The sequence below is a fragment of the Alligator sinensis genome, unplaced genomic scaffold (genome assembly GCF_000455745.1).
Source record: "Alligator sinensis unplaced genomic scaffold, ASM45574v1 scaffold588_1, whole genome shotgun sequence".
Lineage (NCBI taxonomy): Eukaryota > Metazoa > Chordata > Crocodylia > Alligatoridae > Alligator > Alligator sinensis.
Window position 1 is genome coordinate 105,233 of NW_005842244.1, and position 17,349 is coordinate 122,581.

Here is a 17,349-nt window from a genome sequence, read left to right on the forward strand (position 1 = left end):
TGATCAGCTGTGCAGGTGGATGGGGTAGTTTGTGGGTCAAATTACGGCACTGCTCAGGAGTGCCAAGACCATAGGCAAAACTTCCTTACCATTAAAATTTGTTCAGCTATTCATTGCCTTGTATGTTCAAAATGTTGCCAAGGAAAGAACCTTGATCTTCTTTGATTTCTTAAGACAGAAAGAGAGTGAGAGATGATTAACAGGGAAGCATGAAGTCTGCATGAAGGGAAGCTATAGCTAGAGTAGACATCATAGACTCAGGGCAGCCCAAGTGAGAATGATTTCCCCTTCTTTCCTCCTAGACAGTCACAAAGGCAAAAGGATCAAAGAGACCAGAATGACAAGGGCGGGTGAGTATAGGGGCAATGGTTCCAAGAGAAGTCCCTAGTGAACTGGTTTGGCAGTGGCTGAGAAACTGAAATAAATCCTGGGCACTAGCCAGAATAGAGCTCATGAGGTGGACAGCACAACTGCGACGAGGGAGAAAACCGATAACGCTTACCAAAAAGGGGTAAATATTAGTATTCTCAAATATTAGTGACAGAGGTCATATGAGCTCTTAGAAAGACAGAAGTGACATGCCTACAAGCCGCTGTTGAAGACTGTGGCAGAGCTGAATGCAGAACTCAGATCTCTTTACATTTAGCTTAGGACACAAATACTGTCTCAGACTAAAATGCTACTCGGCTGCCAGGAGATGACAAAATTCAGGAAATTAAAAAAAGAATAGGCGAATATAAGGCCGAATATAACAAGCAGACAAGGTGCCACAAAGAGAAGGGACAGGGCCATCGCCACATCAGAATCAGCTCAGTGATATTTGTGTGGAGACGCTGTCAGCCAAGGCAATAAGGGCATCCACATGGGAGCAGCTGCTCTGAGAAGCCACTTGAAAAACTAGGAGGTACTAGAATAGGAAAAACATCTGTGGTGCCGCAACACATGTCTCCTTACATGCAGCAGTAGTGCTGCTCAGGACAGGGAGGACAGGAGGAGCTCTGACAACACCCGGCTCAGAGCCGTGTCCATGACCCCCATGAGCTGCTCCATTCTCAGTACAAGGGTGACAGAAACCAACAGGCACATATGGCAGGAGGACAGGCATACCTACTTAAAAGTAGTTTGTTCACGTGATGCCACAAATCACAGCTTTAGTGAAACGGAGAGCTCCCAGGCAGGACCAAAACCTCCCTCCAGCCTAAAGGAAACACAGCCAAACATTGGCTATGCATCTGCCTTTCTTACATTGGAAGCAACAGAAGCTGGGATTCCCTTTTGGGCCAGTTAGGGACACGGTGGGAAGGGGAAAAGTGACTTTAAGTAACCTTGGCAGACAAGGTTCCTTGAGTGATTTTGATATCTTTTATTAGACCAACCCAAATAGTTGGGGAAAAGTTATTAAGCAAGCTTTCAGGTTCAAAAACCCTTCACCTGACCTATGCAGGGCTTCTCTGAATGCAGTAGCAATTCCCTAGGCTGCCAGAGCCTCTGCACTGCTGCCCATTGTAGGCCCCAGTACAACCATTCTGCTCCTGTATGCCCTCTGTACTGGACATTGCAGAAGCGTGCTCAGATAATGAAATTTCATACTGCCAGCACCCAGGTACTCTTCCTGCAGATGGAACCAGGCCTCTTAGACTCTTTTACACAGTGCAAAAGGGCCAGAGCAAAGCATTTCAGGAGAATTTACTGGTACTTTCCATGCATAGATGCTGAACTGAAGCACCTTTGAAAACCAACCTGATCACATCACTACATTAGCGCTTTTTCCTCTACTGGATCATTACACCCACGATGATGTTACAAGTGTCATCAAGGACATTGATAACAGTGAGCCCATGATATGAAGAATGTAAATGGTGAACAGCCATTTCATTTCACACTGGTTCATACACGAGATGATGACTAGGGGAACTCTAGCTAGATATAGCCTTTGACCAACATATTAGCTTTGTAATGTTGCAGAAGATGGGTGGGAACTGGGAGCAGCAAGTCTGTTCTGCAGCTGATATTATCTTAGTAGAGAGCGAGGAAAGCCTGCAGGTTAGCATCTTGAGAGAGGTTTCAGAAGACTAAGTAACATGAAGGAATACATGCACATAATTTACAAGGTATTGATATTACTGGGGCTTTTATTACTGGCAGAAAAGATTTATTCTTCCAATAATGATTTTAAAAGACGGACCTTATCATCCTGTTCCAGAATAAAATGTGCGGGTATTGCCTTTAGCCTACTGGGGAAGGAGTAAAAGAGTTGAGGAAAAGTGGAAGGAGGTCTTTCTCTGGTGGTGAGCAACTTAAATTAAGACTAGATAAAAGTTATCAGTGATTTAAGGTGTCTCCATTTGTAGGTTATCGACTTGAAAGCCTTTCAATGGTCATGAGTTTCAGAGAATGGAGGCTCAGTACTTTCTACAGACCAGGCTGAGGATGGACACCCAGGCCCCATGGTACCTGTATTAATGGTAGTCTGTATTGCTTACTAGTACATTTGGGGAATTTTCTTGTTTTTAAGATCTGTAATGTGCCCATTCAAAAAAAATGATAATTAATAACTCAAAAAAGAAAAAAATTAAAATGATTACTGTACCAGGATCAAACTGCACTAAGCTTGCGGTGCTGTGAGTGAAGTCTAAGCCAACTCTAGCTGAAACATCTTGGACCTTGAAAACAAAACAAGACCCCATGAACTTCATTAGATACAGAAACCAGATATTTTGGCTTCTTATTGTTAATAAGTGTCAAAAGCAATATAAGCACAGCTTGTAGGGATTCATCAACAGAAACATACTTCATATCGTACCCTTATGTCAACAAATGATGGCTCCATGCTCTGCCCTGTCCTTACCACCTTTATGGCAACAGTCCCAATATTTTCACAGACGTGCTGAAAAGTTTCAGCCAGTTCGACTCTGGACCATTTTATTTCGAGGCTGGGGGGGGGAAAAATGAATTTTAAAATAGTTTTTATTGTTATGGCATATGCAGCATGGAAATATGATTTATAACCACCACTGCTTCCTGTTCCCAGCTGTGCCTTGTGAGACTTCCATACAGCTGTGTCTCGATCGAGTCCCGGCGCTATCCTCCTCTGAACTATTCACATAGAGGACAGAGTAATCTACCACACTAACCCTGTACAACTGTAAATAGTGCATCCAGCATGTGTTGTATTTCAAGCTAGACAGAATTTGCCAATTTAAGCATATCACATAACTTGACACACTTGACCCCTCGGCGTCCAATGTTTTACATACTTTTGGTCTGCACACATTTTTCATGTTCTTCTCCATCACATATTCATCAGCTGCTATACAAACAAGTGTAGATTTAAAGTGTCCCTGTAACATTTTACTTATTCTGTGACTTAATAATAAAAAGAGCACTGAATAGAAAGGCTAGAGTTCAATTTCTGGGCTCTATTACCATTTGCAAACTGCATTCTCCCAGAGCTCCTGGCTTGAAATACAGCCTCGCATTCAGTTTTATGCTAGCTCAGGAGCAATAAAACTATACTTTGCTACAGGAATTTTAAATGGTTGTACACCGGTGCAGAGATCTTTAAAATAGAAATGTAAAACATGAAGTCAGGAGTGAAGGGAAAATTCTAGATTTTACTAAATGTACCTAGAATATTCTATGTATATTTTCAAGGAGAAAATGTCCATCTACTTTTGTGCATTAGTTTTATGAAGATTTTTACTTAAGTTTCCCAAAGTTTCCAAATATCGTAATGAACTTAGTATTTGGACAGGAAAAAAACCATCTTAGTCAAACACCTTCACTGGCTTGACAGGCTTAAAGTTTAGAGAGTAGGAATCAACAACCTGGACTCCATTCCTGCAACCAGAGCCATTCAGGAAAATCTATGCAGCCACACAGGGGCGGACTGACCATGGTGGGACCCATATATGTGGCTCTGATGGCAGAATAGGGGCCCTAATTGTTACAAAAGGACTACATATAGGGAATGGTGTGGAAATGCTAGCCTTATGCGGGCATGGCAACAAGGTATAATGACAAGGGCATAGACTGGAAGCCAGGAGGCCAGAGGTCTGTAACACTGCCACTGACTCTGCTGTGTGACCATGGGCAAGTCACTGCATCCGGTTCCCTTTGTTCCAACTATATGTATTCTTGGACAGAGTCCATCTCTCATTGTGCTTTTGTGCAGTACTTAGCACAATGAGGGACCAGTCATGTGGGCACCTCTGGGAGTGATAATAAGATAAATATTTTTTAAAACAGTTTCCAGAAATTTTCTAGTTTTGCTTTAGACAATTTCCTGTGTGTGAAATTCTGATTTTTTACACTATTTCAGGTCCACAATTACTTTTCAGCATACCACTAGTGAAATGAACCCAACATACCACTAGTGAAATAAACCCAACATGTGCACCTTGCCCAAAATGTTATGCTAAGGAAATAATCCAAAAGTCAAATTCTGCTCTAAATCCATGGCTATATATCTCCATTGTATTGTGGCCCCTTACAGCACCTGATCCTGCAATCCCTTGCAAGTTTTACGCCAGCTTAACTCCACTGGCCCTGATCACAGTCCTAACTACAGCTGCTCTGTGCTGCTCCACTGGTGAAATGCTCCTTCAACAGCCAACTGAAGCTTTCCCTGGCAAAATCTTTGGAGGGTAAACAGCTGGAATATACAATCTTAGACCAACCACTTTTTGCTGTCCCTGCCACAAATGACATGTTGGGAGTATACTACAGGAAAGATGGCATCACTATATCACTACTATTCTGGTGACCACTCGAATGGCCCCCAGGGGTCTTTGCAGATAACACAGATTTCAGAGCAGCTCTGATGTTGCTGTAGGCTCCATAGACTAAAGGACCAAGGGTGTAAGAAAGGTACCATAGATCTCTATTATTCACTTCAGTGGCAGGTTTCTAGACTTAGTCTAGTGTCATTCTAGTAACATAAGCAAGATCAGAATGAGATCCAAATTCTTAACCGAGAAAAATAAGATGGGGTAATAAAATCCCCAGCCATGTCAGGGAGCATTTAACGGGACCTTCAGAGCCCATCTAAAACCATATTATGAAAATGTACCTGAACATTTAAAACAAGGTCATTCTGCAGTGATAAAGTGTTACCCTCCATCAAACTATAATCACCTTTGGGTTTTCATCTTACTTTAGGGAGGGATACATGTCAGTATTGCTGCAGCACAGATACACCACCCATCACCACCCTCCCACATGATTAGACAGCCCTGGATGCAAACACTTACACTTCTGGAACCATTGTGTTTCCTGCCATATCCGACACTTGAAATTCAAAGCTATCCGAAGTCACTTCAATGGAGGGATTTATGATGTATCAGATGACATGCTGGTTTAAATCATTCTGGGTAAAAGTACTGCATACATAGCTGCCTGCAACAGACAATGTACTGTTTTAGCCGAGCACAGATTTTCTGATTCATTATGGTCACTGCTGCATTTTTTATTATTAATGTGTTTTGAAAAATAAGATGTTTAGCTAAGCCCACTAATTCTTTCAAACTCAAATCATTTAGGCTGTCTAACCTTGTTCAGGATAATTATTTCTATCCATTATCCATCATGCTAAAAAATGACAGCTCTGGGACAAGGAGGCTTTTCAAGCAAATGTTTTAAGACAGTGTTTTAGGTTGCAGGCACTGGCAAATGTTAATTAAATTAGATAAACAATGACTCAGAGTTGCTGTGCTGCACTGGAAAGAAGGATAGGAGGCAGTGGGGGAAGGAATTTAATATCTTAAAACCTAGTCAGTTTTTGGAAACAAGAATCTATCTATTCCTTGGGCTTTTATCTCACCTAAAGAGGAAATTGGGTCCTTTAGTAGGATACTGTTTTTTAACCACTTAGGGCTCAGCCAGGGATGTGGCAGTGCACATAGGCAGGGGATTTAGGAAATATAAAATAAACTACCGATACCGCCAGTATTGAGGTGATCAACTACCGATATAGACTACCGATATCACAGCGGGGTAGGGACAAGTCATCCTGCACTGGGCCAGGTTCCTCATCAAGGACAGCTGTGTGAGGCACAGAATAAACTTCAGTGCATGTGAGCTGGCATGAAAAAGGGAGGTAGCCTGTCCTGAGAAAAGGGGTTTTCCCTGTGGGAGAGTCAGGGAAAAATTTGGGGCCCAATTTTGATCCTCAGGGAACATATGTAATGCCCTTTTTTATATAGGCCAGATGGTGAGCTCGTCTGCTCGGCCTTTACAACTTAAAACTCTTTGGCACGGTGACCCCAAGCATCACAGAACTCTGGGAGACAGAATCGTATCCAAGTCTCCTCGACTTAGAGAACGTTACAAGAACGTTTTTGAGAACACCCTGTTTCACTGGATTGCAGAGCTTCCTACTTCTGATTACGGGTCCTAGAAATAGAGACCTAGACGAAAGGAGGGTACACATGAAATTAAATGCCAATTTTTAAATCTCAAAAATGTTGGTTTTGGTGTGAAATTTCAGAGCAGAGGACGATTCATATTCTTTCCAGAATGGGTTTGTCCATCTGGACAAAATGGACTAAATTCACCTCTGGAATACGATGATGCAATTTTATGACACTAACAGAAGTATCTGCTTATGCTGGCTCTGAAGTTGTGCCCTTATTCCTATGCTTTCTGCACTGATCAAACGTTATCAAAGGTGGTGGCTAAATAAACAGCTTTATGACTTTTAAGCACTAAAATACATACATGACATCTTCCCCACCGGATGCATCTGATCCAATTCTCCTTCTAAGGAGGGGAGACTCTATGCATTTCAGTCTTGTTGGTAGCAAACCATATAGTATTTCCCCTCCTGCAGGGTTAACACTGTGGATAGGGAGTCATTGGGTGCTTTGACATTTATCATATTAAAAACAGGCCTCGGTTTGGTTTGCGGGAGTTAACAAAGGTTTTCTATTGAGCCAGTCAAGCTATTTCAAGAGTATTGTGCAGAGTCATCACTGGTCTTATTTTTATTTTCATAGTTTTATTTATTTCAGTGAACACATCCATATTTCTCTCATTGATTATAATAGTGACAAATTAATCCAGCACTAGTCAAAACATCACAATGCCAAATATTTGCATTAGTACCCCAAAGAACACAATAGATAGGTTAATAACAGAACACAGCGTTGGTCCTTGTACCATCAGTGCAGTGGCATAACTAGAAGGGACAAGGGGGCAACTGGCCCAGAAGCCAACTTGGTCACTGTGGGGGTGAGGCGGGGAGCGCGATAAGGGCAACCACCCTGGGCGCTGACTTGTGGGGGGTGAAACAAAGCAGCTGCTGCCAGCAGCCATGCAGTCATGAGCTTAGCAGAAACCAGAAGTCATGGCTTCTGCTTGGTGAGGCACCCAGCCATGTCCCTACATGGCTGCATTAGTGTTTGGTAGAAAAGGAAGCTTTTACACTCTGAGGCCAAGTCCAGATGAGCGCAGCCGTGTGGTATGTGGAGCCACAGACCAGTCTGCAGTGCCACACACTACACACTTGTTCAGACATTCCCTGGGGAGGAGGTGACCCCAGGAAATCCCAGGGTCAAAAGAACCCACACAGATAAAAAAAGGGGTGGTGTACATAGTGGCAGCGTGTGCCACCCAAAACTGGAGCCAGGCCAGCCGGAGCCACGCTCTAGCTGCTACCCAGTAGGGCTGTGCAAAACAAGCCCTATTCAATTCAGATTCAGCTCGAATTGGGAACAGTGATTTGACCCATTGATTCGGATCATTGTCCCTGATTCGACTCAGCTAAATCTGAATCTGAAGATTTGATGCTGATTCAGCAAATCAGTGATTTGGCCACAGGCACAGCTTTAAATGTTTTTTTCTATGTACCTTGCAGTAGCAGGCATGGCTTGTGATTGCTGTGGTGCTGGGGCACATGGAGCATCCCACAGAAGTGCGGGTGTGGGGGGCAGGCAGCCCTCCAGCGTCCTCGGCAGCGAATCTGGAAGTGGACCAGAACTACTTCTGGTCCACTTCTGGGTCTGCCAGGGAGAGCACTGGGGGGACCCCCCGTATTTCCCCCGGCTCAGTGCCCGCCCCAAGACCCAGGAGGCACCAGTCACTGAGCTGGGGGGTGTGGGGGCCCCAGCCCGCAGGCTCCCCAGTGGACCAGGAAGTGGACCAGAAGTGCTTCTTCTTTGCAGCACAGAAATGCACGGTGCAAAGAGTTCCCGCTATTCGAATGTAAATTTGTGCCCCGCTATTGGCCAGTGCTAAATTATTCACACGTTTAAAATTCTGCGTGACTTCCGCCCAAGTCGAAGAGCTTTGAGCACGCTGCAGAGTGCCTCTGAAGTTATCTGACTTGCGGCTGGCGCACGATAGAATGCCTTGCGGCTGCCGATCGATAGACTGATCACCTATCGATCTTTCTTCCCGTCGCCGAGCACAATCCCAGACGTACCCCTTTCCCCGCCGGCTTCGAACTGCGGACAGATTAACTGGCTTGGGCCCCGCCAGCTGGAACAACTCGTGTGGTTGTTCAGACGACCAGACCACCTGCGTCATGATTGCAAGCGGCGTGAGTAAAGTTTTTTGCAACTAATAAGTTGTGTCTGCCTCTCCATTCACCAGCCCGCCCTAACGTACGACCAATTTCTAACGCAACTCGAGTCGGCTCTGGCCGTCCAAGACACTGCCGAGTATGCTGGGGAGCCCCCCGCACTTCTGTGGGATGCTGCATCTGCCCCAGCACTGCAGCGTTCAGAGCCCCTGCTACCTAGAGGTATGCAGGAAAAACATTTGAAGCTGTATCTACGCCCGAATCACCGAATCTGTCTGAATCGAGTTGGAGAGTTCTGAATCGACTCAGAGAGATTAAAGGGTCCTCTGATTCAATACAGATTTGGAGATTCATTCACCGAATCGGGCCGAATCTCTGACGAATCAAATCAGGAACCGAAGCTTCACACAGCCCGGCTAGCCAGACTCCCAGCTTCAGGAGCGCTGTGGCTGCAGGTTACCCGGCCCCCAGGACCCAAGGTAAGGCTGCTGGAGCCAGCACAATTGCTGGCCGGAGCCTCCCCTTTGCCACCCAGAGTAACCTGCTATGCACCAAAGGGCGCATGGCACGAGTGTTTTCTGGGATATCTAGCCATGGCACAAGGCGTGCCACTGACTCTTGGCCCCCAGGAAACAAACATCTGTGCTCGTGTGGACGTGGCCTCATGGGTCAAACATTCAGCTGGGGTAAACTAATATACTTCCATTTACTTCACAGAGAGCTACACCAGCTGATAGATGTGGCCTTTATATTCCTTAGGGCAACTGGCTACTATGTATAATTATACACACAAGAATCCATTACAAGAACGTCATTAAGTTTGGGAAGCTGAGTGCTCAGAGGTTATGAAATGCCTGTGCAACTTTAATTTGCTTCCCTTGGGTATAGGTGTTACGATGCAGTCTTTAATTAAATGATCACATACTAGATTTTCCACAGGACTCTGGCCCTATTCAGGGCACAGAATGGGTAGTGCTCATTTTCTGAGTAGCTATTCAATAGGTTATTTTATTGTCATTGTTCAAAATGTGTCCTTGGGCTTTATTTACTGCCTGCTATACAAACCCTGCTCTGAAGAGAGAATCAATAATTTCCTCGTGGGCAGTTCTACGGTGCTCATCGCTGCTTTACCTAAAAGCGTTAATTTATCTACATAAAACCCTTGCAAAGGACTGGTATGATTCTTGTTTCACAGGTGGAGAGGTGAGAACGGAAATAAAGGGCAACAGTATCAACTGATTTGGAAATGTGTCTCCCCCTCACAGCCCTCTAGCTCCTTGTCCAGTCTCACTGATACCCTGTAATCAACTGGATCTCAGTCATGCCCCTTCCTCTCACAGGCTCTTACTCCTATTTTCTCTCTCGTCATCCTCAGTCCTCCACACCCTTAGCACCCAAGCCCAGCCTTTTTTCCTAGCCAGAAATTCTTCCTTCAGTCCTCAGTCTTTACATTATCATATACTATTTTCTTTCAGCAGGACTCTACCCCCATGCAGCACCCAGAATGGAGGGGCTTAACTTCTGTGCAGCTATTGAACTCTTTATTTTATGCTACAAAAGTGTTGCATTTGTCCCAGGATAAACTGTTTTATCCCAAGACAAAATGTAGTTGTTCAGGTGTCCATATTCATTTTCCAGCAATAAATCCTAAAAAGGGTTCACAGGATAAGAAGGACTAACACTTTTTCCCCAGGACCTTGCAAAGCACATCTGAACGTTTATTTTGGGATTGCATCATTGAATGAATGGCCAGAAAGTGGTAGAGCATTCAGCTGCTCACTAAACACTGAAAAGAAGGGTGATGTGTGCGTGCCAATCCTGGGATATTTCTGTTCCGGGACAAACACAGGCACAACTTGTTCAGTAACAAATGCAACATTTTTACCCAGTCTTATTATCATTGTTCAAAGTGTGGCCAAGGGCTTTATTTAGTGCATTGCCCAGTATCCTCAATCACCCAGTCAGAGTCCTTCATTCTCTTTCTTTCCCAGTCTCCAATTCTCATCTCTCCACATGTTTTATTTCAAATTCAGTCATCTCTCTAGCGCTGCAATTAGCTACTCCAATTACTAAAGTGATATATTTAGCACTCAGTAGAATACTGTACAACCACCATGTTAACTACATGCCACTACTTCCATTCTAAATGCCATTTTTTATATCAAATGAAGCTCTGAAACAGAGTTGTTGTTGTGCAAATCAAATACCTGGTTTTGAATTTTCCAGAGAGACAAAGAAAGGAAAGCGACAGACTTGGAAAATGAGATCATCTTCTTTGCTGTAGATACCTGCAACTTTCAGATGGCAAGCCGTGATTGGAGCTCCAACCCTGCCGTCCTTCAGGCTTTGTACGATGGTCAGGCTCTCTTTCACAAGGAGCTTTGGAGACATTTTGTCTTGCTGTTCTATCGATTTCACATTATGGAGGGAGAAGAAAAGAAAAGAGCATCATGCAAATTTATAAAACATTGTGATGTAAAGATGCTTAAAAATAATATGGCTAATCATTTGTTACTAATACAGAATCACAGAATCATAGAAAATTAGGGTTGGAAGGGACCTCAGGAGGTTATCTTGTCTAATCCCCTGCTCAAACCATGAATGTCCCTAACTATATCATCCCAGCCAAGGCTTTGACTAGCCAAGTCTTAAAAACCTCCAAGGATGGAGATTCCACAGCTTCCCTGGGCAGTCCATTTAAATGCTTCACTATCCTCTTTGTGAGAAAGTTTTTCCTAATAACTAACCTAAACTTCCCTTGCTGCAACTTGTTCTGTCATCTGCCACCACTGAGGACAATCCAATTTAGTCCTCTTTGGAATCACCCTTCGGATAGTTGAAGGCTCCTACTAAATCCCCTCTCAGTCTGTTCATCTCCAAACTAAATAAACCCAGTTCCCTCAGCCTCTCCTCAGAAATCATGTGCCTCAGGTCCCTAACCATTTTTGCCCTCTACTGGATTCCCCACAACCTATTTACATCCTTTCTGTAGTGGGGGCCCAAAACTGGCTGCAGCATTCCAGATGTGCCCTCACCAGTGCTGAATAGAGGGGAAGAATCACTTCCCTCAGTTTGCTACAACACTCCTACCAAGGCAGCCCAGTATGCTGTTAGCCTTCTTGGCAACAAGGGCACACTGCTGACTCATATTCAATTTATTGTCCACTGTAACCCCAGGTCCTTTTCTACAGAGCTGCTGCTTAGCTAGTCAGTCCTCAGCCTGTAGCGATGCATGGGATTCTTCCATCCTAACTGTAGGACTCTGACCTTGTCCTTACTGAACCTCAGGAGACTTCTTTTGCATCAAATCTCCAATTTGTTGAGGTCTCTGAATCCTAGCCCAACCCTCCAGCATATCTACTACTCCCTGAAGCTTGGTGTCATCTGCAAACTTCCTGAGTGTGTACTCCATCACATCTTCCAGGTTGTTGATGAAGATATTGAGCAACATCAGCCCCGGAACTGACCCCTGGGACACTCCACTTGATACCAGCTGCCAAATAGATATTGAGGCATTGATTACTACCCTTTGAGCCCAAGAGTCCAGCCATTTTTCTATCCATCTTACAGTCCATTCATCCAATCGGTAGTTCCTTAGCTTTCTTGCAAGAATGTTGTGAAAGACCATACCAAATGCCTTGCTAAAGACTTTTCATTCCATCCAGGAAGAGCACACACCAACTGCTGAAACTTCCTTAGCCTGACAAGGGTTTTTGAACCCAAAAGCTTGCTTAATAAATATTCTCCAACTATTTGGGTTGGTCTAATAAAAGATATCAAATTCACCCAAGGAACCTCGTCTTGCTAAAGTCAAGGTATATCATGTCCACTGCTCTCCCTGCATCCACAGAGCCATTCATCTCGTCATAGAAGGCAATCAGGTTGGTCAGGCATGACTTGCCCTTGTTGAATCCATGCAGACTGTTCCTAATCACCTTCTTCTCCTCCAACTGCTATATAAATGGATTCCTTGAGCACCTGCCCCAAGCGTTTTCCAGGGACTCAGGCGAGGCTGACTAATCTGTAGTTCCAAGGATCTTTCTTCTTCCTTTTCTTTAAGATGGGCACTACATTTGCCCTTTTCCAATCATCTGGGACCTCTCCCAATTGTCATAAGTTTTCAAAGATAATGACCAGCCACTCTGCACTCACATCAGCCAACTCTCTCAGCACCCTTGGGTGCATTGTGCCTGGCCCCATGGACTTGTACACATCCAACTTTTCTAAATAGTCCCTAAGCTGTTCTCTCACCACTGTTGGCTACTCACCTCCTCCCCAATCTGTACTGCCATGTGCAGTAGTCTGGGAGCTGACATTACATGTAAAAACTTAGGCAAAAAAGGCACTGAGTACTTCAATATGCTTAAATCAACTAGAATTATACTATTTTGTAATGTGCCTTCCTTTTCTCCCTCACTTCACTACTGAAATATTATTAATAAATAGATGTAGCAATTTCCCATAAAACTCTAAGTCCTATAAAGTCATCCATCCCAGCCCATGTCCACAGAGAGGGAGGCCCCTGTGTCTGTAGAAGCAGGATTTTCTACCTACTGGTTTTCTCCCTTTTCTTCCCCAGCCCTACAGATCAGTGGCTCTCAATCTTTCTTGTACCAGGACCATTTGTAAGCATCAGTCAGTCACAACCAGTCCTGACCCAGTGCACCTCACTCCCAACCCAATGCCCCCCACCCTAGTCCCCCAGTGTTTGGGGCAAGGGGTGGGTGTGTAGGGCATGGGGACTCCCCAAGCAGCCCCTTGCAGGCCGGATCTCTGCCAGCCTGCAAGGGAAAAGCCACAGATCCCCACATTTTTCTCTTTTAAAGGAGAATCCATTTTTAAAGCTTGTTGATCCATTTTTAAAGTTTGCCGGGCAACCCTTTCATATATTCTTGCAACCAACGTCTGGGTCATGACCCATGGGTTGAGAAACACTGCTCTAGGGGCAGTTCAATGTAATTCAAGTCCTCAGGATATGCTTCCTCTGGTGAGGAAGAGGAGCCAGGTGAGTTGCTCCCAGCTTCTCCCTTACTTAAATACAGCCCAAAGCTGTATTCACCTGTACCAGATTCACTGACTGTGCAATGAATGGGGCAATTCGGGTCAGCAAGCCCCTAGGAGGAGATGTTCTGCATGGTTGTACATAGTTTATTCAGTGCAGTGCTCTGTTATGTTCAACCAGTGACTGGGCCAAGGATGGAAGATGATGAGCCTGCTCCAGCCATAGGTGATAGCGCAGAATCTTTCAGCTCAGGCTGCAGAGGCTCATGCAATTTGATCCAAAAGTTGTGGGTTCAGGTCTCCTGCTGACAATAGGCCCAGGGAGTGGCAAGAGCCAGCAGGTCCATATGGCAGAGGACAGCCATCTTCACTAGGCTGAGTACTCATCCTGTACCTCCAAAAGATAATTCTGTTACTCAATTTTTCTAAATCTGATGCCTATGAGTAATAAAGAAAACTGACTCTTGCAGTGGCTGGGGAGAAGGATTCAGAGAAGAAGAGCAAGCTACAGTGAAGGAAGAAGACAGAAAGTCACAACTATTCAGAATGTAAACCCCCAAACTGCTCAGCTATTCTAACTCCCATACATTTTGGGTCATGTTCTTTCAAGCATTCACTCGCTGGTAGGTTTTTTTTCCCTGAAAATAGACTAGAGAAGGAAAACAACAGTATTTTAATCTACTCTAGTGTACAGTCCCTAAAGAAGGAACAAAGCTGCCCCTAGCAGTCAGCATCATTGTAATTCAGCCAAGTGTTGAGTTTTATACCACAGAGATACTGATCTATCAAAACTTTCTTCACCTGTTCTGATAATTCGCTTTCCTTTGGGATGCACACCTTCATGCCACTGTCCAACTAATTAGTTGCTTCACTGACTGCATTCTGCAATCCTTAAGTGATGGTTCCCCATCTGACATCTTATGACAACTGATTAGTAAACTAGGCCATGAGTTTAAGAAATATGCAATTTGGATGCTACTTACCATTAACTCTTGGTATACCAATTTTTTAAAATTCCTGTGAACTAAATCTCACAGAAACTGGATAACAGCAAAGTTTCTTAAGTGGCTGTTTTAGCTACCAACAAGAATAAACCAGGCACCTTAAGATTTACTTAACAATAAACGCTGGAGATGCATTTTTTTGCACATATGTCCTGATAGTAGAGCAAAATCTTATTGATGTCAAGGTGTAAAGGCATATTTCCAAAACAGACTGTGAGGACTCAAGATTTTTGAACCAGGCATATGAAATACTGAGTTAGAAATTAGGGAAAAAATACCAAACACAAGCTAGCAACAACATAACCCCAAGATTTAAATGGGGTGTGCATCTACCCAGGTTCAAAAGGATTTCAACAGCAGAAAGCACCAGCATCATAGTGGTTAAATGTCATTTAAGGTTTGACTGTGTTTGGTCTGGGATTTGCTCTCACTTGAGAGCTGGTCAAACCAATCTTTCCAAAACACTGACTTCTGAACTTTTGCCAGAGGTGCCTCTCTCTGGTGACCATGAAGCTGATTTACCAGACAACATGTTAAACCTGTCAGTTCTGAATATGCAGTAAAGTGTGCAGCCACAGGAAAGAGCATGTTTAAAGTCACAATGACTTATTTTGCAGGCAAGCTAGCATAGTTGCTTTTATACCTGAAGGCTTGCAAGCCCTTAGTTCTTTGAGCCAGATGCTCAGCAAATTGACAAATTCTACTGAAACAGGTGGACCTACATTGATGTAGATCAGCTCTGAATCTGGCCCTCTACTTTTGAAAATGTGGAGCTCTGCTTTTCTATATCACACACACTTCAGATGTCAGGGAATACTGAATCACTGCAAAAATAAAAGAGAAGGAAGAAGTTCAGTTGTTATTCAGATGAAATCAGTGTTAAAACTAATGTATTTGTACGCTCAAGTACAGACTGCAGCACCCGATGGATCTTGAAACAAATTTACTGATACCCCATTGGTAATTAGGGTGAAACACTGAAGACATCTTGTCCTACACCTTGTTGATTGGTGTCATGAAATCTCTCCTCAAAACTCATCTCTTCACTGTCTTACTTAGGATTTGCACAAGTTCTCTCTGTTCCAGCCCACATAATCTGTCACACCCTGAACCTCACCTTTGTCTTAGATATCAGAAATCATCACATCACAGCCATTGTTTTAAACTATCACTTCGTTATAGCTGTGCTCACATGGAGACCTTCCAGGTTCCAGGCAAGAAGATAAACTATTGACCCTGACTGAACTGCAAAATACCAGGTACTCCAACACATTCTCAAACCTTATAAAGGAAACCAGCTCTCCAACCACAGGATGGGGACTCAAGGAGCTGGCAATTCATCGTGACTTGTATACCAGTCTCTGTTCTATATGCTGACCTCTGAAATAGCTCTTTTCTCTCCCTTGCCTACACAACTCCCTTTGATTCTCTGGTATATCATGCTAGAGTTTTCTTCTTCTTCTCCTCATGTCTCTACATCACATTTGACCATCTTGTTACACATGCTTGTGTTCGTTTATCATACTTTGTGAGGTCTTTCATTGTATGGGTGCCTTCATGCAGCAGGCATTGCAGCAGGTGTTACATAGTCTGAGGCTCTGTGCTGCAGCCACAAGTGGTTGAACCAATGATATAGCCCCACTTCTTCATTAGTTCCTTGGAGTGTCCGACCCTGGGACAGAGGTGGTTGAGATCTTGCCACCTTTCCCATGGTTCATCAGTGCCTGGTAGTACAGACTTGGCTGCTGGAATGTCCATTTTTCTGCTGTCACGTATTTTCTTCAGCCTCTAATTCCACATCTGTAGTCATGTCTCCTTGGGTGGGTGCTGGTGAGGAAACTCTTGCATGACTTCAAGCATTTGTGTGCTGTGGGATGGTCATACAGTGGGTGTCTCACATCCCCAAGTTGCCTCGATCCTGCTGGCCACTGCTCATCTGATGTCAGAGGGAGTGATGCCAGCCAGCAGGTACACACTGGCTAGGCACGTAGGCTTCAGATATCCTGTAATGCATCACAGCTATCATTCAGAATGGGATCAAGATGCTTGGTGTGTGTGGATCTCTCCCATACAGGGCATGCACACTCAGCAGAGAAGCCAAGAGCCAGAGGTGATGAGCTTGTATAAAATGTTGTTCCAAGTGCTCACCTTTGCTTTTGTCTTCATGGGGTTCTTTGTATGAGAGGGCTTGATCAAGGGTAACTCCAAGGTAAACTGGGTTTGGATAGTGGGATAGTGGAGTCTGGGACCAAGTAATGTTAAGGTGGCAATTGGCCTCATGGTTTTTTTAGATGAAGGTTACATATTTGTGTTTACGCTGGGTTGTCACGTAATTGGTTTTCAATGTAGTATGAGGTTAGGCCAATTAGTGCCTCGCTCAGGGATTTTTCAACATTGTCAAAGCCGGTGTTTTGGGATGTTATGCATAGGTTGTTTGCATAGATGAAACATTATGTTTCCATATTGATTGGCTGGTCATTTATATAGATAACAGTGGTGCAAGTATGCTTCCTTGGGGGAGGCCATTAATCTGTCACCTCCATCTGCTTCTCCTATCCAGTTTGACCAAAAAAGTCTGTTTTTGAGCAGGGTTTGTATCAGCTCTGTAAGGTGTAGCTCTTTTGTCATTTCCAGGCGCTTGTGGAGGAGTCGTCAGTGGTTGCCTATATTGTAGGCAGCTGTTAGGTTGATGAACACAGCTCCAGTGATTTGGCTTCTCTCAAAACCATCCTCAATATGTTGAGTTAGACTGAGCAGCTGACTTGTTGATTTTCCAGGGTGAAGGCCACCCTGTTCAGGGATTAGGTGCTTAACCACATATGG

The 17,349-nt window shown here is 44.1% G+C and overlaps 1 pseudogene; it reads right to left on the minus strand.

Annotated features, from left to right (window-relative positions):
- The window catches only part of LOC102385040, a 119,296-nt pseudogene that overhangs the window by 16,315 nt on the left and 85,632 nt on the right, over positions 1–17,349 (minus strand).